Source organism: Zalophus californianus, chromosome 12, assembly GCF_009762305.2.
Source record: "Zalophus californianus isolate mZalCal1 chromosome 12, mZalCal1.pri.v2, whole genome shotgun sequence".
Taxonomy (NCBI): domain Eukaryota; kingdom Metazoa; phylum Chordata; class Mammalia; order Carnivora; family Otariidae; genus Zalophus; species Zalophus californianus.
In genome coordinates this window covers 97,527,478-97,552,592 of record NC_045606.1, presented here as the reverse complement: position 1 = coordinate 97,552,592, position 25,115 = coordinate 97,527,478, and the positions used below count along the sequence as shown (strand labels likewise).

General features: G+C 38.2%; 1 protein-coding gene across 2 annotated transcripts in view; it reads right to left on the bottom strand.

Annotated features, from left to right (window-relative positions):
* Positions 1-25,115, bottom strand: part of CNTNAP2 (contactin associated protein 2) — a 2,031,041-nt gene that overhangs the window by 1,396,129 nt on the left and 609,797 nt on the right. The gene's annotated exons all lie outside the window — the stretch shown is intronic.

Below are 25,115 nucleotides of genomic sequence, written 5' to 3'. Positions count from 1 at the left end.
TTGAAAGGTATGAATTTAGTGCCATTGTATTGCCTGTAAGGTGACTCTTACTGGATATTGTCTGTGTTCCTTTCTGGTCTATGTTGCTTTTAGGCTCTCTCTTTGCTTAGAGGACCCCTTTCAAGATTTCTTGGAGGGCTGGTTTCGTGTTTGCAAATTCCTTTAGTTTTTGTTTGTCCTGGAAACTTTTTATCTCTCCTTCTATTTTCAATGACAGCCTAGCTGGATATAGTATTCTTGGCTGCATATTTTTCTCGTTTAGTGCTCTGAAGATATCATGCCAGTCCTTTCTGGCTGGCCAGGTCTCTGTGGATAGGTCTGTTGCCAATCTAATATTTCTACCTTTATAGGTTACATATCTCTTCTCCCGAGCTGCTTTCAGGATTTTCTCTTTGTCTCTGAGACTCGTAAGTTTTACTCTTAGACGTGTGGGTGTTGACCTATTTTTATTGATTTTGAGAGGAGTTCTCTGTGCCTCCTGTTTTTTGATGACTGTTTCCTTCCCCAAATTAGGGAAGTTCTCTGCTCTAATTTGCTCCAATATACCTTCTGCCCCCCTCTCTCCTCCTTCTCTTCTGGGATCCCTATTATTCTAATGTTGTTTCATCTTATTGTATTGTTTATCTCTCGAATTCTGCCCTCTTGATCCAGTAGTTGTTTATCTCTCTTTTTCTCAGCTTCTTTATTTTCCATCATTTGGTCTTCTATATCGCTAATTCTCTCTTCTGCCTCATTTATCCTAGCAGTTAGTGCCCTCATTTTTTATTGCACCTCTTTAATAGCCTTTTTGATTTTGACTTGGTTAGATTTTAGTTCTTTTATTTCTCCAGGAAGGGTTTCTCTAATAACTTCCATGTTTTTTTTAGGCCCAGCTATTATCTTTAAAAACATGATTCTCAACTCTAGGTCCAACATCGTACTGATGTCTGTATTGAGTAGGTCCCTGGCAGACAGTACTACCTCTTGTTCTTTTTGCTGCGGTGATTTTTTTCGTCTTGTCTTTTTGTCCAGAGGAGAATAGATGAATGAGAGAACAAAATGCTAAGAGGTTAACAACGTCCCCAGCAAATATACTCTAAACAAATCAGAAAAGACCTGAAACCAGGGGAGAAGAAAGGGAAAGAAAGAAAAAAGAAAGAGAGAGAGAGAAAAAAAAAAAGAGAAAGATAAAAACAAACAAAAACAGAACAAAACAAAAAAACCCAATATGATCAAATATGATCAGGATAGTGCTTATATCAGTGCCACACACTAGATTTTGGGTGTATTTTAGTCTGTTAGAAGAAAGTGCCTCCTAAAATTTTAAAGAAAGAAAGACTTATATATGTCCAAAATAAGGGTTGATACAGTAAAGGGATGGAATATGACTGTAAAGATGAAAATCATAAAAGATTTTATAAAAGGAATTGATAAGAAGTTGTTTGAAAAAAGAAAGAAGATTTAAAAAAAAAAAGGGAGAGAATGTGATCAGGCAGGAGACTAGAACAAAGCCATACACTAGTGATTTAGGGTATATTTTGATCTGTTAGAAGAAACTGTATCTCAAAAGTTTAAAGAGAGGGCAACTTATATATATACATGCCAAAATTAGGGTAACTACTATGAAGGGATAGAATATGTAACTAAAAATGAAAAATAAAAATGTTTTTTTTTAAAAAAGTGATTGATAAGATGTTGGTTGAAATAGAGAAAAAGAAAAATTAAAAAAAAAAACCCAGTTAAAATATTAACTTTGAAAGACTAACGAATCATGGTAAAAAAGCCATGAATTCTATGTGCAGTATTCCCCTAGCGCTGGAGTTCTCCCGTTCTCCTTGATCGGTAAACTTGGTCTTGGCTGGCTGTTCGTGCTGATCTTCTGGGGGAGGGACCTGTTGCCGTGTTTCCCAAATGTCTTTGCCGGAGGCAGAATTGCCTCGCCCTTGTCGGTCCGGGCTAAGCGATCTGCTCGGGTTTGCTCTTGGGAGCTTTTGTTCCCTCCAAGCTCGCGGTACAACTTTGGAGGATGAGAGTGAAAATGGTGGCCTCCCAATCTCCACCCAGAGGAGCCAAGAACTCACGGCCCCACTCCTCAGTGCGCCCCCAGAGAAAAGCGGTCAGTCACTCCCGTGTCCCCGGTCTCTGGCCGTACTCCGTGCTCACCTAGCCTGTGACCGAGCTTTTGTATCTCCGGCACCCGACCTCGTGTGGAGTCTCCAAACCCAGCAGATCCCTGCGGTGCGCTCCCGCGCCGTTCCTCCCAGAGGAAGAAGGGGAGTCTCCCCGGATCTGCCGCTTGTTCGGTTCCTGCTGGAGGAGCAGTGGCCCGACTGTGCCACCGATCACAGTTTATGGCCACCCCGAGCTGAGAGCCTGCACCTCGGCTCCGTCTCTACAGCCGGATACCTGGGAGCTCTGCCGCACTCAGGCACCCCCAGTCTTTCTGTGACCCCGAGGGTCCTGAGACCACACTGTCCCTCAAGGGTTCCACCCCCCGCTTAGCCACTGGAGCGACGTCCCTCAACGGAGTCGACTTCTAAAAGCTCCGATTTTGTGCTTCGCGGCTCTATCACTTGCCAGAAGCAGCCGACGGAGGCCCCCTCCCCCGCCGTCTATCCTCCCAAATATTGCCTTGGATTCACTTCTCCGCACGTCCTACCTTCCTGGAAGTGGTCGCTTTTCTGTTCAGAGAGTTGTTGCTATTATTTTCTTCGATCTCCTGTTGAGTTCGCAGGTGTTCAGAATGTTTTGATCCCTATCCAGCTGAATTCCTGAGACCAGACGAAATCCAGGTCTCCTACTCCTCCGCCATCTTGCTCCGCCCCCATTCCTTTTCTTTATGGTTTTATCACATATGCATACATTCCTACATAATGTACTGTTTTGTTTTACCTATTTTTAAACTTTATGTAAGTGGAATTATATGGCATGTATTCTCCTATGGCTTATTTTAACCTGCCTTATGGTTTTTATATTCTTCCATGTAAATATGTTTATCTGTGGTACATTCACTTTCAATTTTAAATTGTATCTCATTATAGAAAATAGATTTTACTTTTTCTAACAGCAGTGCTCTTGAAGGACATTTGGGTTGTTTCCACTCCTTTGCTATTACATACAATGTTTCTATGTACATTTTTATACACTTCTTCTGATACAAACATGCAATTATTTTTCTAATAAATCTTCCCACCCTTGGCATTGCAGGGGCATAAGGTACGGGCATGTTCAACTTTATTAGGTAAGAGCCAGTACCTGCAGCATGCCCCTAGGTTGTCAGAACTCACCTTGCCTGAACGTAAGGAGAGCTGAGATTTGTTAACATTAACCAAAGTCTGAAGGATGTAGGGGTAAAAATATGCCAGCTCCTAGCTGCTGTTTCAGACAGTTCTGAGATGTGACTTGTCTCCAGAGCTTCCCTGAGGGGTCCGAACCAAAGGAGGATTCATGGAATGGGCTGGTGTCTGTACACTGGCTTCACATCTCCATCTCATTCCCCATGCCCTTGCTGGTTTTCTCTAGCAAGGAAACTGGAACACTTACATTTTCATGTGAATCTTCATCTTAGCAGTAATATACTTTGTACTGAGAGTGATTGGTCTTTGAATGTTGATTTGTGGGGTCAGACATATTATGGAAAATGCTAACTGAAGTCAAAACTAAGTAGGGAGCCAGAGAATTGGCATAGTGTTAGCAAAATGTCAATATATGGAATTGAATAGTTTAAAATATCGCCAGCATAGTTGGCCTTTTATTTTTTATTTTTTAAATATTTCATTTATTCATTTGATAGAGAGAGAGAGTGCGCACAAGCAAGGGAAACAGCAGACAGAGGGAGAGGGAGAAACAGATTCCCCGTTGAGCAGAGAGTCCGACACAGGGCTCGATCCCAGGACCCTGGGATCATGACCTGAGCTGAAGGCAGACACTTAACCAACTGAGCCACCTAGGTGCCCCAATAGTTGGGCTTTTAAAAAAATATTTATTATTTTCTAATACCCTAAGCCATAACTTTTATCATGAAGATTTGTTTAATCATCAATGTCCAGACTTTAGGGAGAAATAGTTATATTCATATACATACATTATGTCTGTGATTAGCATTTTTTTCTTCAAACTTTTCACTGAAAACTCCTTAAAGGCAATGGGTGCCCTTGATTTCTACTTTCTTTGACTGTTCTGTCTGTAGCATATAAAGCTGTAGGTCATATTCAGAAATGCTGATTTTAGAGCACAGCTTGATGAACATATATGGTATCACATAACTAATGGAGTAAAAAAGGATATATTATTAAATTTCTTAGATACTTTCAAGATATTTCAATTAATTATTTTTTTCAAACAGATACTTGGTTTCATCTTTTTTGGTCATTTGTTACTTTATGCATTTGCTTTATGAAATGACATTGGGATAGACTTTAGCTGCTATTTTAAGTGTTTTTTTATTATTTTTTTTTCTGGATGACTAATTGATATAGTATATTATGCCACCTATGGCTAATTATAGCAGCTTTGGGGCATCCCAAATTGTAGGCAACTTCCCATTGTGAAAACACACTAAATTAGGTAGACCTCAATTTTAATCTTGGATCCAACATATATGACTGTGGCACCTTAAGAAATTTATTTAACCTATGTGATTATCAGTGCCCACTTCTGAAAAATTATATCTACCCCATGACTATTAATACATTAATCTCCATTTTGGTTCTTTAAATCATGACTGATGTCTTCTAGGGTCATGCTATTTATGACACGGATCCTTTTCAGAAGAAAATAATTGAATGATTTTTACTTTTAATGAGGTACATCATCCTTGCTAAAGAATGCATTCCCTCATAATTATTAAATAATGTCCTCCTGTCACCTTCTAATATCAATCCCCTTAAACTTAATAGAAATTATGCTCAGGCAGTGATTTGGACAAACTTTTTGACTATAATACTAGACAGGAGTTTCCATATAATGTTCCGATACGTGAATGCAATATTGTGTTTACATAGGCACAGGGCTTAGGCTATGCCAAAGTGACCAATCCAGGTTCATACTGTTAGGGCTACACGCATGAAACAGGCTACCGAAAGGCACTGAGTCTGGTGTTCTCTGGGACAGTATCACTCCCTCCAACACCGCGAGTTGGGCTGGTTCCATTAGAAGGATTTGACGTCAGCCGTCCAACACAAGGACTCTGGGCTCCTTACACCCAGCAGCAGCAGCATATGTCTCTAGGGCTTGATGAAGGAATTTTTTTGGCTGAACATACCCCAACACAATTTCAAGAAACACCAGGCAGTTTATACTATGTTCTGGAAAAGAATGGCAGCCTCTAGCACCACTTCTTCTTCAAGAGTAAATAGAAGAACCTCCATACTGTTTTCCAGAGTGGCTGCACCAGCTCGCATTCCCACCAACAGTGTAGGAGGGTTAACAGAACTCCTTACCTTAAAGTAGCTCCTCTTCAGCTCCCTAGAGCTGTAATCCACACACTCTCTACTCTTCCTTAGCTCCAAAGCATGCTTTGTGATCCCTTGCCTGCACCTGAAAGGCAACTCTGGGCCAGTGGCTGCCCCACGGCTGGAGATAGTACCGGATCCTACATCTCAGACATCCAAGGGGAACCCCTAAACCCTATACTTTTCTGAAGAACTGCCAATAACAGAGAGCTCATTCTTGTCTCTGACATTATTGCTTTTCTGGATAAAAATGCTGCTGCCCCGTAGGTCGACATGAAGCACTTAGCACTCTCCCTAGCCCTACAGTTGTTACAGTTCTATTGTCTTCCAGCCACCAGCTGGCTTTTACTGAATTCGGACTCTCCCCCTAAGACCAATGTTGCTGCATGTGGTTCCGCACTACAAATCCCCAGTCACCATTCATGAAGGCCCGGGCTGACTAATTTAGCACTGACGTGTGGCCAGAGACACTACTGCCTATCTGAGAGACTGGAGAATGATATTTTTGTATTTTTTATTTTAGCTTAATTAAATGTAAATGTATATTTGAACACTGTTACTCAGTTCAGTTATTGGAGGGCATTTTAAATATTTTGGGAACAACTTGGGTATGAGTCTAGCTTCTCAAGTTTCTATAAAACTTAAATACAGGTTACATATTTCTGAGGAAAATTTAGCTTACAAATTAAGATGTGAATAAGTGTAAAATACACACCATATTTTAAAACTTAGTATGAAAAAGCAAAATATGAAATTAATAATGTTTATATTGATTACATAATGAAATAATATTTTAATATATTACATTAAATAGAATCTATCATAAAATATATTTCACCCATTTATTTTTACTTTTTTAATAAGGCTATTGGATAATTCAGAACTACAAATGTGGGTTTATGATGTTTTATAGCACAGCACTTCCATAGACTATAATGTGGATGATTTCCTTTAGAGTTCTACAATGCACAGCCTACAAAAACACACTTATTGACACTATCAATATCAGTGATTCCTCTGCAACTCTTAGGACTGTCTACCAGTAGCTCAATATCTTCCATCTTTTATGGCTCTAGATTGCCATTTTCCCCATTTTCTGGAAACACGTTCATGTGAAACAGTAACAACAACAAACTCTTGTCCACTGAGATTAATGTCATTAGGTTCTACTATGTTCTAACACTTGCTGTGATCTACAGAACTTTCGGTCATTTCTCTCATTTCTTGAAGACATTAGAATTTGACTCCATTTTCCTGTTGAACCCAAGACCTGCCTTCATGGTGTCCATGCAGATAACCTATCCAAAATAATAATCTCATGTTTATTTGACTTCTTTATCTTCAACGACCTTTCACGTGCTGGTGATTTCCCTCTATGGCTTAGTCATTACCCAGATGTCTGATTTCCCTGAAGTTTTATATGGCAATAGTCGATTGTCAGGTGATAACCACCTGTTCTCTTAGTTCTTCCATGTCCTTGGCTATACTACATGGTCTGTGGTTTCTTAGATAAGGCTTCTTGGTGCCCTTCTATGTTCTGTAGATATAGGTAATCTCAAGGAATACTATATGAACATATTAAATTCCTAATATGTTGAACTTCCTATAATATATATCCAACAGAACTCCAACCTAACTGTCTTCTCTTTTCTATTCCTACATGAATGAGTGTTGCTAGAGAAAATCACAGTTTTTTAGATTGTTACCTCTATAAGTCATGAAATTGATGATCTTCAACAACAATTGTGTCCTTAAGCATGTCCGCTAACATTTTAGCAGTTTGAGTCCTTTTCATTGCTTTCAATAACCTCCCCCCCAAATTCTATAAGCTCCTCAATCCTTCCCCATCTACTTACAGCATAGTTTCCCTTAAACCTTATTGAGAAATCTAAAGTCATTAAGTATAATTGTCTTTGAATTCTTTTCTCCTATCTACAAACTCCTATTATATATATCCACACTAATTCTTACCTCTTTTCTTCCAGTATCAGGAGATGAATCTAACCTCTTATACCTGTTTTAAGTCTAACTCCTATACCCGTACTTGCAGTGAATAATACTAATGCAGATAATAATGACAACAATCTTCATTTCATGAGAGCTAACCTTGTGCCAGGTAATGTAGTAAGCAAATTACAAAAATTGATCTCATTTATACCTTACAAAAAAGCTTATTATGTAGATACTATTATATCCATTTTATGTCTGAAGAAATTGAGTTGAAAGATGTTAAGTGAGTTTACCAAAATTACATAGCTAATAAGAAGTAGGAACAAGTCTTAACTCAAATCTGAATTAATCTAGAGACAGTGGTCTTGGACCCCTACCATAGCAGCTTATAGTAGACCCTTAGGAACCCTGAAACCTTACTCCACAAGTCATGGGGAGTTAATTGACTGCATTCTCAACTAACTTTCCCCTTTCTCTAGGCTCCTTTTTCTCTAAAATATTCTTAGCTCTCTCTCATTAAAGAGGAAAACACATCTTGGCTGCATCTCATCTCTTGATTTATCTAAATTTTCTTCTTCCTTTCATCAAAGCATCTTGAAAATGTACTCTACATATGCTGTCTCCACTTCCTCATCTTAAATTCATTCTTCTACATACAAAATTTTGGATACCTCCTCCAAAATTCTACTAAAACCACTCTTGTAAAGTGCACAAGTGACCATCAGACTGACAAACAAACCTCCATTTTCTAGTCTTTATATGACAGGACTGCCTCTGCTGCATACGACTTACTGATTCTCATGATAAAAAAAAAAAAAAACCTCACACTCTTCTTGTTTTGCTCATTTCTCTGCGACCTCCAAATTTGTTTGAAGGCTTGTTCCTCCTTTACCCCTTAAACATTAAGCCTTCTTGGTGTTCTGTGTCCAGCTCTTCTTATTCCTTTGCTAAATAACTCTGAAATATTTCAACCCCTGGTATTTCTTCAGAGAGCGTGTGCATACTAACACCTCTTAAATTTGATTATCAAACATTTCTATTTTGAATTTTTGCTTACTATATGTACATCTGAATCGTCAAATATTTCCCTTCATCTGCTTCCCTTCCCCATCTATATTGTTGGCTTCACCCTCTGATTCACCACAGATGGAAACTTTGGGGGGGATCCTTTATTCTTCCCTCTTTAAAAAAATTTTTTTTATTATGTTATGTTAATCACCATACATTACATCATTAGTTTTTGATGTAGTGTTCCATGATTCATCGTTTGCATATAACACCCAGTGCTCCATTCAGTATGTGCCCTCTTTAATACCCATCACCAGGCTAACCCATCCCCCCAACCCCCCTCCTCTCTAGAACCCTCAGTTTGTTTCTGAGAGTCCATAAGTCTCTCATGGTTCGTCTCCCCCTCCGATTCCCCCCCTTCATTCTTCCCCTCCTGCTATCTTTTTCTTTTCTTTTCTTTTTAACATATAATGTATTATTTGTTTCAGAGGTACAGGTCTGTGATTTGTCAGTCTTACACAATTCACAGCGCTCACCATAGCATATACCCCCCAGTGTCTATCACCCAGCCACCCCATCCCTCCCACCCCCCACCACCCCAGCAACCCTCACTTTGTTTCTGAGAGTCCATAGTCTCTCATGGCTCTTGCCTCTTTCTATCTTTTTGTTACCTTTTTCTTATACATCTTCAACTATCTTTTCCTTATTGTTTTTCCTCTATAAATATTTTAAGAATTTATCATCTCCCTCTTTTTAGAACTGTAAGCCAAATCGAGGCCTTAGGTTATAAAATGTACATGGAGGAAAATTGGAGGGCAAGTGTCACTGAGTGAGTCAGTGAATGAGTCGGATATTTTTTATGAAGTCATTAGATAAGGCTTCTATAAGGTGGTGTCGTTTGAGTGCAAGGTTGAAGGAACTGAGCGTCTAGTACTACAGGCAGAGTGGCAAGGGAGTGGCAAGTATAAGAAATAGCAAAGAGGTCTGTGTAGCTGGAGAAGTGGGAAAGACACTACTTAATGAGGTGAGAGAGATAGTGGGTGCAGGCAAATAAATGAGGCAAGATCTGATAGGTCCTTATCGGGACTATGGAGGTCTTCCTCTGAGTGAGGTAGAAATCCACTGGAGAATTTTTGAGCAGAAGAATGATGTATTATTTGATGTGCAAATTATTATGTGTGCTGCTGTGTGGACAACAGACTGGGGCAGGAAGGGAAGCAATAACAGAATCAGGAAACAGAGCTGACGGTGGAGGAAAAAGCAGGTAACGAGGTTGGGTTGGCATGAAACCAGGGGTTTTGTCTTGCTCGGTAGAGTGACAATCAAGAATCTCAGTGATCAGAATCCATCAGAATCTATCAGAATCCATATTTCTTACCACATGCTGACTCTCAATTTAAACTCTCACAAAACCAAACTACCAGCTAATCCTCCTATTTTTGACTTCGATGCCTTCAAGTACATTAAACTCTTTAGATGAGATTCTACACAATAAATTCTATTAACATTTCACCTCTTTCAAGACCTATTCCTGAACTCTCCTCAGCAAATTAGGTCATCTGTTCTCTATGATACCATAAAAACCTTCATATTTATATAATTTCACTGCCACATAGTCAAATGATTCTTGGACAATCATGTTCACGTCATGTCCCCAACCCAGTTCTTTAGTTGTGAGCTATTTAAGGAAAGCTCATTGTCTTATATAAAACTACAACAAGTTGGTATTTAATAAATATTTGAGTGAGGGAATATATAACGAAGAAGAGAAGTGAGGGAGAAAGGAAAGAAGAAAGGAAGGAGAAAAGGAAGGATGTATTTTTGTCTGCTCCACTAGGAAACTCTGGTCGCTCAAAGGACTAACGTGGAGAAACTCTTCAGTAATCACCTTCATTAAGACCAATGCCTACACTCTTCTGATTTTTGCTCAGATGTCACCTGAGCCTTCTCCAAATTTGGAACTGGGGATACTCACCAATGTGCTTCAGATACACAGTGACCCTCCTTATGAGGATGACCTGATCTCAGAGTACCTAAAAAGTTCCCTTGTCAACATTTCAGATGTTTGAGTCCCACCTGCACATGAGCCTTCAGTGCTGATATGTGTTCAGTTCAGTACAGGTTTATTGAAAGACTGGGCTCTCTCGTTCCCTCTAAACTGAACACACCATTTCAAGTCTTATCTGGGTACTTACTTAGTCTTGTCTACTAGGCCTTTCAAGGTCTTGACCTGTGTCACTGTATGTTAGAACTGGTTGAGAGGGCTGTGGCCGAAAAGATCAATGTTGCTATTTTCATCCATATTACCACTCTAATAGAATTGGTGCTAGTCAATTTGTCTAGATTGGTTCTTTGAAAAGACAGCCAGATGTACTAGGTTAGCCTTGTTTTGTTGGAGGTATTATGTCTACAATTTAAAATTTAGATCTATATGCAGCAGACAGGGTGTACATATATATTTTACATTCTTTTTTTGTTCCTTCTTTAGATACAAGATGTCTTAGTAATAAAAAAGAAAGAACGAAAGACTGCTAAAGTTCTCTCTCAGCCTGAATAACTCAGAGTTACATAAGTGTTTATGAATAATGAATGTCTAATTGAGGTGCCTGAAATATGAATAACTATACTAGTCCATTCTGCAGTGGGATGTAGAATTCTAATTCTACAACAGGATTTTTATTTCCTCATATCTGCCTTCTGTTATTCCCACGGTTGAGTGTGAAACTAGCACAGATCACACGAGAGCGTCTGAAGGAATGAATCTCACTTTTCCTCTGCACGAGCTAAGCCATCCAAACAAAGAAAAAAATGGCAGGGGGAGATCCCCATGAGTTGAGAAAAAAGTAAACCTTAAATCTTGACTAATTCAATACACAGAAATAGAATCGCAGGGTTTTAGATTTTAGTCTTAGTAAGAAATCTATTTGAATTTAAATTGTTGGCATTCCAGAAGCTGATTAACATGTTCCATGCTGCTGACAAAATATCTTGCTTGTCTGTCTCTTCTTGGTCAATCCTTGCCATGTTATTGATGAATTGCTAAGGAGAATAATGCTTTCCAAATGTATGTCTTATCAGTAGGAAGAAGAGTTCCAAAGAACTCACAATAAATAAATGTGGAATTGCAACCAAAGGCCAGTGTTTTTCCTGTTTCGCTCATTGAATGGTACACCTTGTCTGCTCTGAGAACTCCTTCCCAGCATGGCAAGGAGCACAGAGGGCCCTGGTTGGCATCCCTGAGCTGTTCTACCCCTACTTTTCCTCATGCTGGACCACAGAAAGCTGGACTATGGCCTAAGGGAACCAAAGCCTGCCTCCAGACCCCTGTAGAGAAATCCCTGACCTCCCTAATCATGCAGGTAAAGGAGCATTTTTGCTAAAATTGCATTGTTTGGATGTGTCTAAGAAGCATCACGAAAACTGGGCCATCTGGATGTTTCATCCCCAGCCTGATGATCACTGGAGGTCTGGCACTCATGCCTGGGAAGAGGTTAGGTTGCTTGCAGGTTAAATAGCCTCTCTCCTTTCTCATGTCTGATGCCCAGTTAGTGCTAGTTCATTGGCCAGGGAACCAATAAACACTGTTTGTTGTTCAAAATACAACGATCTGGTTCAAAGTTCTCTTTCAATTGTGAACATTCAAATAGAACAACTTTGAATTGAAAACAAAAGGTGTTTGTTGCTTTCCTGACATTCTCTTTAGAAAATTATTTTCCATCATAAATGATTAAGTCTTGAATAATATGTAGAAAAGACAGAAAATAATAACTTTGAAAGAATTGGTCAAATAGTTTTTGTTTTACTTATTCTGCTATAAGAAGATTGGGGAGAGGGGGGATGGCATCAGTTCCTTCAGCAGTCTCTCTAAGTTGCCAGGAAGTATGGTCATTCTACCAAACAGTAACAAAATGAGAGGCAAACTGTAAGAATGCCAAATCCTTCAGTGGAAGGAATAGAAGGAACCATTCAGTGATTGATAAGGATCACACAGTGAGATATTGTTATTATTAATGCCAGATTATCCCCATCTCATACCAAGCAAAGATCCAGTTTATGGTACAACTAGCAAATCTCAGATCTCAGGCATTTTCTACTGTGTGCTTGAGTTTTATTTCTGTTATTCATTTCCTTTCACTTTGTACTGACTTACTGTTTTTTCTTCATGTGTGTTGTGAATATTGAGTGTTAGTGACTCAAAAAAATATTGCTTCTGTCAGTTCCTAGCACAGTGGTGCTGCACATCAGTAGTTTTCTCTCATTTCAATTCTTTCCTGGGAGACAGAATGTTGGTCTCATTGTTTTGTTCCAATCATTGCTGTTCTCACATATATAATATTTCAAGTACAATTACATCTTTTTTGCCTACCTCCTCATATTATACAAATTCAGAAAAAAACACTGAAGGAGACTAGTTTTGGCTGGCTTTTTAGTGTAAAAAAAGAGATGTGTCTGTTAAAAATATATTACATGTAAATATTTAAAACAGTATCTTTATTTCTCTTTGATTATTTAAAAAAAGATAATAAGCATGCAAAGACATCACAAAGTTGGTGTGTACATCTCAGAAATAAAATAGAGAAATGTATCTGGTTGTGTTCTAAGACACCAGTGGGAAAACTTCAGCTATGCCCTGTAACTAACTCAAATATTCTTACAATTTTTCCTAAAGAAAAACTCACATAGACAGGGAAGACATGTGGAGAATAGAAGAGTGAATGATTTGAAGTCAGAAGAGATTGTTTCAAATGCCCAAATCTCCTTTCTGTTAACTGCAGTCTTGGGCAGGAGTCTAGACTTTCTTGAATTTAGGTTTTCTTATCCATAAAACTGAGTTTATTCTAAATTCTTTCCCAGGGTTTTTGAAGGGATCAGATGAAAGAATGTGTCCATGCCAGCACTGGTCTCAATATCTGTGAGTATCTACTCTGTGTGAGGCACCATGCTAGATGCTGGGTATACATGGATGCATGAGACACAGGACTTGTTACTCATACCCAGCCTCACGTGGTCAGGCAAACACGTCTACAATACAATATGCTAAGTTCTAAGATAGAAAAAAAAAACACACCTCAAAAAATGGAAAGGGATATCCTGTCTAGCCATCAGTGATGACTTGTTGGAAAGGGGACACCTGTCCTTGCTACTGGAGGACCAGCATCTTTAGCACATTGAGGCTGTGTCTGTAGGACAATCTACATAATAAAAATCTGGAGGCCGATGGGAAGCGGTTATAATTTAGCACCGTTTTAATTTAGGTGGCAAAGACTGGGGTGGGGGCAGGCCAGGGCAGACAACCTCTGGGTTTCTTGGCCTCCCTGGGACTCATTTGTCGTGAATCGGCAGCCCTTCCAAGATGAGGAAAGTGTCATCATATCTGCCGTGTTGAAATCTTCCTCCAGTTGGTACCATTTCAGAGCTTGGATTAATCATCATCCTTCTGGGAATCCTACTTGGCCCTAGGGGAACGCATGGCCTTAGCAACATGTAAAAAGAAGAAACTCTAGCAGTCACTCATGAATGTCTGATATCACAGAAGCATAGAAACTACAGAAGCAGGTGGTTTCAACCTCCACTCTCCCTAGAACACTCAGGGAGGAAGAGAAAGAAAGTAAACAAGGGTTTTCATCACCTTAACAGTGGAGCCTGTAAGGCGTATCTAGTATTCTGAGCATCATGCGAAGGCAAAACAAACAAAAAACTCAAATTAATAATCCACTAAAATACATATATGCCAGACACTGACTAGGGAAAAATCCATAACACATGTGTCATTATACATTGTCCATACATACGCTCAGGCACAAGCCTTGTAATACAAAATAATTCACCTTGGTGGTAGGATAGTCTTCCTGACTGCAGATGTCTGGTGATACGGAGGGAACAGTTATAATCCAGGCAAGGCTCCTCCAACTGTAATAAATAGCCCTGCCTGCCGATTTTAAAGTGGGAAAACCGATACGGAGGAACGAAATTCTAGAAGCTGCTGAGAAGGAAATCAGAGCAAAATAAAAACATACAACATGAATTCCTTACACTGTGAAGAAAATAAAAATAGCTAAGAAAAAGTAAAATAAAAGTGACCTTTGGGTGAAAACCTGAGGAGTAAAGCTTTCTACATTTTGAGTTTACGTTTTAATGTTAAAGAGGCAAGAACAATAAAAGTAGACTGTCTTAAATGTCATGGTTTATTGTCAGCAGTATTCATGTCAAGCGTATATCTTGGTTTTAAAGCAAGGGGAGAGTAAACAATGTTGATTGCTCATTTGCCGAATATAGAAAAGGCAGTAGGCTAAGAAAGGCTGAACTGCTTTGAATCCTTATTAGTGGCAATATTTTTAGAATTAGTTTTGGAAGGCACGAGTATAAAAGAGAGGAAATTCTATTTTCTTTAAATTCTTCTCAAAGAAATATGTGTGAAAAGAGTCGTTAATTTGCTAAAGGTATTAAGACAAGGGTCTAATTCATTCTAATAAGTATGACCTAACCAGGTTGCTAATGGAGCCATTACTAAATTAAATACTCTCAGTAGCCTTGGAAATGATTTGGTCTGTTTTTTTTTTTTTTTTTTTTCCCTCTCTTCTCGAGTGAAATAAGGGGAAGGAAGCAAATAGACAAAATGATGGAACTTTCTCTATTCATAGAAGAATACAGCAGTCTTCCCAGTCCATGGTTTCCCTTTCTGTGGTTCTAATCACCCATGGTCAACCGCTGTCTGGAAGCGGATGTCCTCTTTCTGACATATCACCAGAAGGCCTAACACTATGTCACAATGCCTACGTCATTCACCCCACTTCATCTCATCACCCAGGCATTTTATCATCCCACATCATCACAAGAAATGTGAAGACAGTACAAGAAGCTATTTTGGGAGAGAGAGACCATAGTCACATGAATTTTCTCAGAGTAGAATGTTATAAGTGTTCTATTTTATTATTAGTTATTGCTGTTAATCTCTTACTGTGCCTAATTTATAAATTTATCCCAGGTATGTATGTCTGTATGTATGTATGTATGGGAAGAAAACAGTATATACAGAGTTCAGTACTAGCCACTGTTTTGGGCATCCACTGGGGGTCTTGGAACATATCCCTCACAGATAAAGGGGGGGCTACTCTATATATTGAAGAATGATGGAGAGTCACTCATCTGGTATAGAGGGAATGTAATTATAGGGTCTGAAGTATATTTTTCATATGTCTGGTTTTTTTTGTCCTAACCTTGTTGAATGAGGGTCCCAAACAGTGATTGGTAGACACACCCTGCTCATTCCTGGTCTTTTTTTTTTCCCTTAGTTTATACTGGCACACATGTATTCCTTATGAGCCACACAAGATATAAGGACTGATAGAATGTGTTCTGCTACCCAAAGGAACCTGTTACCAAACGGATGCAACAGCTCAAATTGAAGGCTTCATCTATGAAAGGAATATCCTGAGATAAGAGAGGCATACTTTACCAGTTAGATATCATTATCTTGCTGGTAACTGTTCCACAATTTTGAAAGCACTGGGAGAACTCGATACCCTGGGGCCACTTCCTAACTGTTTGACATGTCTATTCTAAAAAAACAGATACTATTTTAATTTACAATGATGATAAAAATATTTGCTAGTGTTATTACTTATCATTGTGTGAGCCTAAGGTGGCTACAGCAATGTTTCAATAACTTGTGAGATAATTTTTTGTAAACTGAAAAATGTTAGCGAATACTCACTCTTGGTTTAACGAGTCACTGCAACATAGAAGCAATGAGCGTTTGAAGTTTAAAAAGAATAGAATAATATGTACAATAAATATGATTCAATATATTTGTTCATTCATTCAGAAAATATTCTTTGAGAGTTGAACATGTGTGCAGTACTATGTTAAAGAAATGCCTTTGAGATTGTGTGAAGAATTCTATTTTAAGATGAATACTTCAGATACAGTACAAATCATTCACATAGATCCTCCCCATTCTTGACAGAGATGTGAAAAATATTAAAGCCTCTTTTTGAACAAAATTAGCAAATATCAAAAGGGTAACTGAACATTCAATCTCCAAAATATACAATTGGCATGTATTCTGGAATGGTTTAGAAAGAAATACTCAGCTTGTAAAATCTTTATTTGATAAATAGTTTCTCCCAGTTATCCTGGCTATTTCTTTTTTAAAGATTTTATTTATTTATTTGAGAGAGAGAGAGAATGAGAGAGAGAGAGCACATGAGACCGGGGGAGGGTCAGAGGGAGAAGCGGACTCCCTGCCAAGCAGGGAGCCCGATGCGGGACTCGATCCCGGGACTCCAGGATCATGACCTGAGCCGAAGGCAGTCGCTTAACCAACTGAGCCACCCAGGTGCCCTATCCTGGCTATTTTTAATATCATTTAATGGAAAGTATGTCTATGCACAGAGGAACAAGTGTGGGCAAACTAAGAATCTGCAGTGTTTCATTAAGATAAAAATCAAGGCATTATGATCAATCTTGGCTACAAGGTGAGGTGTTGGGAGATGACCTAATCTAAGTTTCTCAGGACAGAAGCAAGGTAATTGGGACAATTAAGTGAAGAGAGGAAGTGGCCCAAGATCTCCCCAAAGGCAGAAGGGAAACCTACTTTCTCTAATTCTGCACCAAGAAATCTACAAAGATATATTTAGTCTGTACATCTTCCCAAAATAAATATTTATTTAAATATATTTCTTTGTTAGTGCAGATGTGAAGTTTTCCCACTCCATATGTCCTAAACTTTATAGAGCAAGTACCAAACAGCATGGGTTTCAATATTGCATGTAAAGGAAAATTACAAAGAATGTATTACAAAAATATAAATATCTGAATTGATCAGTCATAATTTCCCACTTTGTAAGGCAATCGGCTATTAATATTGGGATAAAGGAGAGTGTTAGAGAATTAATATCCCAGGGCCATTTTCAAAGATGGTAACAGTGGTTACTTTAATAACACTGTTTGTTCTACCTCATGATTTTGGCACATTTAAAGAAATATTTATTTATTTACTTGAAAGAGAAAGAGAGGAGGGGCAGAGGGAGAGAATCTTCAAGTAGATGCCCCGCTGTGGAGCCCGATGTGGGGCTTAATGCAGGGCTCGACCCCACAACCCATGAGATCATGACCTGAGCTGAAACCAAGAGCTGGACACTTAACAGACTGAGCCACCCGGGCACCCCTCAGTGACACATTTTAATATATTTGCTACAAACATAGCAAACTAGCAACTTCCTAAAAATAATTAACTAAAAAATTGCTCATCTCAAATGCCCCAAGTCTAAAAACTCCCTTGCTCCAATTAATTCTACAAAAATCATACCCATCATACTATTATCAAAGAACCTTTAAACATAGTATTTTTACAAAGATAGTAGTGAACCCATGGGAAGTGTCTGTACTTCTAAGTATATTAAGCAAACCCTGTTTAAAACCCATGATGTGTAGACGGTTTGGTTCGATTTTAAAAAAGCATTTCCCAAAGTGGCGTGTGTTCTGCTGGACTCAAAGATGCTTCATGGCAAAGAAACTCTCTGATTCCCCTCGAGAGGTCCCCAGAACCCAAGGATTTGCCCAGAGAATTTTATTGTGAAAATGTGGGTCTATGTGTGTGTTCAGAGCACACGTTAACATCACACATTTTGGGAAACAATGTTCTAGGGCAAATGCTACAAAACCCAGCATGGATTTCTATGGGGAACACAAAAGAAGGTATTAAAATTCCAACATTATAAAATATGATGCCACAGCAGAAATATAGCAATATTATTTGCAAATTAAAAAGGCATGTCTAAACAAATTTATGAGTCATTCCCTGGTGACTATGCTTTCAACATTCTATCATTTTTAACAAGTGTCAATGATACAAATGTATCCTGTATTGCACACTGAATTTTTTAAAGCTCCCACTAAAGCCCAAATTTTGATTTATATTGGAGAATTAAAGTAAAAAGAATAAATTAAAACTTACAATGCTAGTTAGATGGTAACTCTCATCCAACTAGAAAAGGGAATACAAAGACCTACCGATGACCTTAGAAAAAATCATTCAACATCTATTTTTTAAAAATAGTCAGAATTTCTTGGGCTGAGGGGGAAAATATTTTTTATTCTCCCTAATGTCTAGAACAATTATTTTTGGCTTTCCTGAGGATCACAGAGTTAATAAATATTAGATTGGACTCTATAAGATCTAAATCAAAGGATATAAAGATAATCAGAACAAAATAACACAAATCACTAGCATAAATTCACTTGAAATGAAAGAAGTTTAAGGAGAAAAGACTTGGGGAACATTTAAGTTAATGTAAACAGCAGTCTGATTATGCAAAACTTATTAAAATTATATAAAATGTTATTAATCTTTCAAATATGATTTTTTCTTAGGTGATGGGAGGGGCAATACACACATTGGTAAATATGCAAATTCTAGCAATCACTTTGTAGGGAGGTTTTGCTTTTGTAACGACAAGAGTAATGTATTCCCTTGCTTTGAAATACTAATATCTGCGCTGTTGCCTTTGGGAGCTGAGGGTAATTGGTGGGAGAGTATCATTTCATTGCAACACAGATTGTGTAGACTATTTCATTTAATCTTCACAACAGCTCTGCTATACTGTATAGTTGATTCCATTTTAAAATATAAATAGGGGGCCCATGCCTGCAAGATTATCCTGGAATAATTATTAATAGAATTCATGCACTGTCCAAGTTCCTGGTTCGGATGAGAGGTTGTAGAGTAAACATAGAAATTAGGAAACCGAGATGCAGAGAGATTGATAACTGACTAATCCTATGCTCATCCTTGGTTGATTCTGTATTGGAATCTAGTTATGCATGAATACAAGTCATTCTCTCTTCACTGCTCAGCACTGCATCAGAGCTGGCGAAGTCAGCAGGTGTTTTCGGGAGAGTAATTCAAAGATGAAGAAGTATGGCCAGTCCAAATAGAAATGGCAAATAGTCTAAAATGCTACATTAGAAAATCAGTTCTCGAGATTTTCCTGCTCCCAAGGATCTGCTCTTAAAGGCAAATTCTCCTAGAAGAAGTAACACAACTAATGAATTCATACTAAAGTAATAATGAATGCTCACTGAGTGGGAAAAGGAGCAGATGAAGAGAAACAGGAAGTGGTAGAGGCTGGAGAAGAGAAAGAGGGGAAATGGTGGAACGGAATCTGTCAACACGGACAGAAGCTCAACAATTGGGGGCGGGTAACTGGGTGGCTCAATCGGTTAAACACCTGCCTTCGTCTCAGGTCATGATCTCAGGGTCCTGGGATGGAGCCCTGCTCTGGGCTCCCAGCTCAGCGGGGAGTCGGCTTCTCCTTCTTCCTCTGCACCTCCCCCTGCCCCCCGCTCATGCTCTCTCTCTCTGTCTCAAATAAATAAAATCTTTAAAAAAGTTCAACAATTGGGAACTCAGTCTATTTCATAATTTAAGCCTCGATGTTACAGTCTAAGGGAAGAGCCTCCTAACAAGGTTAATAATGCTGCCAGAAGGGGGCAGTGTGGAACAGGAACGGGTCCGCGACTGGAGAGAGCAGAAGAGCGCCGTAGGAGGCATTACTGGCACAGAAAGGGACAATGTCCTCTCCGAAGCGTTGTGATTGCTTTGCCAACTTGTAGTCTTATCAGTTACCGCTTAATTAGTAGTGACAGAACCTTTTAATATTTAAAGCAGAACAGGGAAGAAAAGAAAGCAGAGGAAAAAGAGGTAGTTTACAAATGTAACTCGGGGAGAGGAGATCAAGGGTGCGATAAAGGGCGGGAAAGAACTCTGAAGAGCAGAGTGGGGTATGATGATTGGCTGAGCCACTCAGGAGCCTGAAAGAGGCGTTCCAACACTTGTAAGTATGGAAGTGGAAGTAGAGGAGGTCGGTATTATGCTAATTACTAAAGCTCCCTCTTGGTCAAGAGGGGGCAGAAAATGATAAAGGCAATGATTTGACCAAGCCAAGTTCTCAAGTCATGGCAACAATTATTAACTTCAGTGGTGTCTTTTAAGGGAAGGTAAAGGCTGTAGTTCTTTTTAAGATACACGTGTGGGGCGCCTGGGTGGCTCAGTTGGTTAAGCGACTGCTTTCGGCTCAGGTCATGATCCTGGAGTCCCAGGATCGAGTCCCGCATCAGGCTCCCTGCTCAGCAGGGAGACTGCTTCTCCTTCTGACCCTCCCCCCTCTCATGTGCTCTCTCTCTCTCATTCTCGCTCTCTCAAATAAATAAATAAAATCTTTAAAAAAAAAAAAAAAAAAAGATACACGTGTGGACATTAAGAGATCTGTTCCAGCCGTCTTTCCAGATGTCTATTATACACATATTCCTCCCCGAAGTGATTATCAATTATGTGGCTTACAAATGCAATCTGTTCTCCCTGCTGGAAGAAATAAAGGATAAATATCCTCAAAACAACACCATTACAAAACCTCTCTGCCCTTTGATTCAATAAAGAGGATGATAGGTTCCTAAAATGGAAGGGATAGCCAGGAAGCAAATCTTTAAAAAAAAGTCTCTGAAGAGCAGCAAGTATTGAAGGATCTACTGAGGGAAAGTAAGTAGTAAGACGGTGAAAAGAAAGAAAAATATTCAAGACCCACATCACTCAAGAAACTCTGAGCTCTCATGACTGGGTTGCTTTGGTTATAAGCATAAATCAAACTTGGCTTATGTCTTCCAGCTCTTTTTAGGTTCTATCTTTGGGCTAATTCCAGTGCAGCGCCAATATTGCTTCATCTGGCAAAATCGAGCATGAAGAACTCCAATCTGTGGCCAGTGGAGGGAGAAGGAGACCATGTGACAGACAGAATGATGACCCCCTGGGGTAGGAGAGAGAGGATGATTTCTACAAAAGGCAGGTGAACTGGAAAGTTGAAAGTCTGGCAGAAGAAATGACTGGCATCTCTAACATGACATTCTATCTAACAAGGTTGTTGTGAAGATCAAGGGACATTTAGAACATTTTATTATCTGTAAAATACTATTTAAATGTAAGGTAGGGTTTTCCGCATACAAGGCTCTCAAAGGTTTGCTAACCTTTGGAAAGATTAACCCATCTAATTGCTATTGACTCGGAATGACACAAGACTGGGACATCTTTAGCGAATTAAGAACAGGGAGATAAATCCAGAAGGTAGATCACAGGGGGTTGGTATTTTTATAAAACCAACAAGCAAAAACAACACAAAGCAGTAGTAGGCTCCAAAAATGTCAGAATTATATGTAGATTTTCCATGAAAGCATTACATTTCCCCCCAGTTTTGTCATAAATTGGCCCCTGACATCAAGGTTGTAGCAGGTGGATTTATACTGTGTGGAACCCCAAAACTAAACTCATTTTTTAAAATTCATGTCAATCTGTCATCTGAATGTATATTTGCATTATAATCTGATTATCTATGTATTCAAAAACTCAATCTCTCCAAAATGTATTTGAGGAATATCATTTAAATATATGATAAAACTTGAAGCAATGTTAATCAACATAATGCTCAACTGAATTTGTTCTTTTCTGTATTTGTATAATTGGTAAGTTATATTATTTTATCCTTCTCTGTTAGTATATGATCTTCTTGCTTTCAGATGCTTATATGGTGTATGCATCAGATGATTCTTGCCAATAGTGAAGTAAGAAAATATATATCCAGCAAGATATATATATATATAAAATAGATATGTAAATGTATAAATATATAAATGTGTATAAATATATAGGTATATGAAAATAGAAAGATTTATATATCTTATGTAAATACATATCTTTTATTTTTAATTTTTATATAACTATATATAAAGATAATATCTTTTTATCTATAAATTTATATATTAAAAAGGTATATACATATATTTTTTTATTTACTCCCTTTGGAATTCTCTGCTGCCTTTATCTATCTTTGAGATGTGTAATATTTTGCTGCACTTCTAAAAAAATCTGTTCTTAATCAATGTGGGTTATTAGCCATTTATACCTTAGTATGAATTTCAGTCAACATGGCTCCTCTCCTAAGAGCATTTGTGTATGAACTTTATTAGGGGGAGAAAAAAAAAGCTCTGTTTATTATGAAAATAACCATATGTAGATTTCTTTTTTTTTTCCTTTTTCTTGTAGAGGAAATAACCCTCCTCTCTTGATGCTTGCTACCTTGACCCTTACTGAGGTCATCAACTAGGGTTGAGGCTAGCCCTGCACATGGGTGTCTTGTATGTACATTCATTTTTTAAAAAATATTGTATTTATTTATTTGAGAGAAAGAATGAGAGAGAGAGAGAGAGAGAGAGCATGAGATGGGGGAGGGTCAGAGGGAGAAGCAGACTCCCTGCTGAGCAAGGAGCCCGATGCGGGACTCGATCCCGTGACTCCAGGATCATGACCTGAGCCGAAGGCAGTCGCTTAACCAACTGAGCCACCCAGGCGCCCTTGTATGTACATTCAGAAGTAAAGCAGCATGAGGAGTGGAGATATAACCAGTTGCATAACAGTCCTGAACAGTCAGGTAGATAGTATGTGATGGAGTAGGGGAGGAAGTTAGATGCAAATATACACAGTATACGACTGATAAGCAAAAAGGGTCTTTGGGAACCAAAGAGTAAGTAACTTAAGCCCCAGAATAATAAATGTTGATAAAATGGGCGATAGGCAAGTGTAAATCTATAACTATAGCACGGACGATGCCTCCTCCTGGCAAACTACTACATCATGCTTTCATCCCAAGGCATGACATTGTATCCTATCAATAGTCAAACAGAGATAAGCTTTTGGTCAAACTAGAAAACCATAAATTTTGCTTATACTCTTTTGCTTTTGAAATAACTTTTTTTTGGAAATACATTGTACCTATAAATCTATCTACATAAATATGTAGGTATAGGTATTTACATTCTATAAACTAGAGAAACCTATCGTAAAGAAAGTGAAGACGTTCTTCAAATCCCACCCTCCAGGTTAAAAAAAAAAAAAAGTTAACTTTTAGAAGCTTAATTTCAGACGCCTAACTCTACATATATGAGTAGATAAATAGGTAAATAGCTCTAAATAATTCAAAATGGCATCTTATACTATTTTTAAAAACAAACAGAAGAGACTCTAATATAACTACTTGAATGAGAACAAAAACAACAAAAGAAATTATCGATGTTTCTTCATAAGAGACATAGCTTCCTAAAACAAAAAACAAAAACAACAAAGACAACATAAATATTCATTTAAAGTTATAGTGTCTAGCGGCCTCCTGTTCTGAAAGGTTAAGGGAAAAAGGCATACATCTTTTAATTCCCATAATTTGGCATGTTTACATTCTCGCATCTATAAAATTTATACCCTGTTCTACATCTGTAGTTCCTAAATTGTTTACTTATGGCCTATATTTAAATGGATTCACTGCTTAGCACCAAGCATTTGACCATGGTTTCTTGATTCTTTTTATTTCACGCATCTCATCGCTGATTATATTGTATCATTTGTGTTCCCAAAGAGGTTATATGCTTGAGGCAACCTGACTTGCCCAGATTCTCTGGTATAAAATTCATCAGTCATATTTTCCTATGAACCTTTCTAAAGAAATATTCTGTGACTCTATTTCCTACCATTAAAGTTGATTTCTCAATGTCAGGACTTCCTTCAGGGAATACTGTACCCTCTTGACATCTAGGAATACATGCTATTTCTTTTCTCTTATACATTTTGCTCCAGATTTACTAGTACTTGGCTGGCCTACATCGTCATTATTATTTGGGTATGGCCAGCTCCTTGTTTCATGATTTTCTACTTATATTTTTTTGCTTGTTTGTTTTTAGTGGCTTATAGAAAAGGAATGAATTAAAATTCTCATTACTTTTACATCTTTAAGCAAAATTTTTGTAACTTATAGTAACTCACCAACTCTGTCATGACCATAACCTGACAAATATCATGTTATAAAAAGTGCAGCATCATAGATACAAAGCACCGGCTGGTGGTTCCCAGAAGGGGTCCCCAGTGAAGTGGGTGAAAAAGGTCAAACGGTATCAATTTTCAGTTATAAAAGGAGTCCTATGGCTAATAATAGTATACCACATATTTGAAAGTTGCTAAGAGTAGATCTTAAGAGTCCACATCAAAAGAAAAAAATTGTAACTATGCATGGTGAGAGATGTGAACTAGACTTATTGTGGTGATCGTTTTGCAATATATATAAAATCATACTGTGCACCTGAAACTAATACGTTACATGCCAATTATACCGCAATTAAAAAAAGCAGAAAATTAACTGCAAAAAAAGAGCAGCTAATTAATACTACTTTTAAATCAAAGCAGTGTATATTTCAAAATTTGTATTCCTCCACTTTTGCCTGCGTATCATCTTTCACCAAGTCTTTTTACTAATTAACGTATCTTCATACACCTGTGAATTTCTGTATACATTATTCTACTCTTTTCTTATCTATTTTCTTCTCCCTTTTGATCTTTCTGAATCTCTCTGATATCTCTTTCTCTCTTTTCACATGTCATTTTTTTCTTCCTTCCCCTCTTTCTTCTTTTTATCTCCCCTTTTGGGTTTTCCCCTGCTCTCTGTTTTCCACCTTTGCTTCTTTATGTTGCTTTCCTCCCTCTCTCCTTCCCTCCCTCCCTTGCTTTCTTCCTTCTACTTGTATTTTTTTTCCTTGAATTGGCTGTGATGGGAGTTTAGTGTTTCTAGTTTTACTGAAGACAAATTATGGTCCTTGTGAATTGATTCATATTTATCCAAGAAAATATTTTTTTCT